The 479-nt window shown below is 37.2% G+C and overlaps 1 protein-coding gene across 1 annotated transcript in view; it reads left to right on the top strand.

Moving 5' to 3' along the window:
• The window catches only part of ADAMTS18 (ADAM metallopeptidase with thrombospondin type 1 motif, 18), an 80,103-nt gene that overhangs the window by 72,560 nt on the left and 7,064 nt on the right, over positions 1-479 (top strand). The window lies entirely within an intron of this gene.

Genomic DNA, 479 nt, shown 5'->3' with positions numbered 1-479 from the left:
CTGAAATGTAGCGAACAGGCCTACTGAACAAGTTAGTGAACATTTTGAGATTCAGCTGAAAGCTGTTCTGTCACAGGCTCAAAGGAGTTAAGAGAAAAAAGAAAACACAAAATATGCAGCCTCTACACAAATCAAAGTAATTTGATATGGAAGGAGTTTTTTCTTTGTTTTGGGGAAAGATTAAAACCCCAGATTTTCAGCATGCAGATATTTTTTTTTCATCCTCAGTACAACTCTGCTTTCCTGAAATCTTTTAAAAATGTCCGTGATTTAATACAGATAGTGACAGTGCAGGATTCTGCCTTGGAATGTGCTCCTTAATTATTAGTAAAAGAAGAGGCTGCAACAAGACAGAAAGCTGGCAGCATTATTTTGGGGCTGTTTATTTCTTCATTTCATCAGAAATGGCTCATTCATGCAGTTTGTGCATTCTAAGGCAATGAAAAATACAGCATGTCTTTTCAGCTGAACCACGGTTC

Source organism: Buceros rhinoceros, unplaced genomic scaffold, assembly GCF_000710305.1.
Source record: "Buceros rhinoceros silvestris isolate BGI_N320 unplaced genomic scaffold, ASM71030v1 scaffold7531, whole genome shotgun sequence".
NCBI lineage: Eukaryota > Metazoa > Chordata > Aves > Bucerotiformes > Bucerotidae > Buceros > Buceros rhinoceros.
The sequence above is the reverse complement of the archived record's forward strand: the minus strand, read 5'-3'. Positions and strand labels throughout refer to the sequence as shown.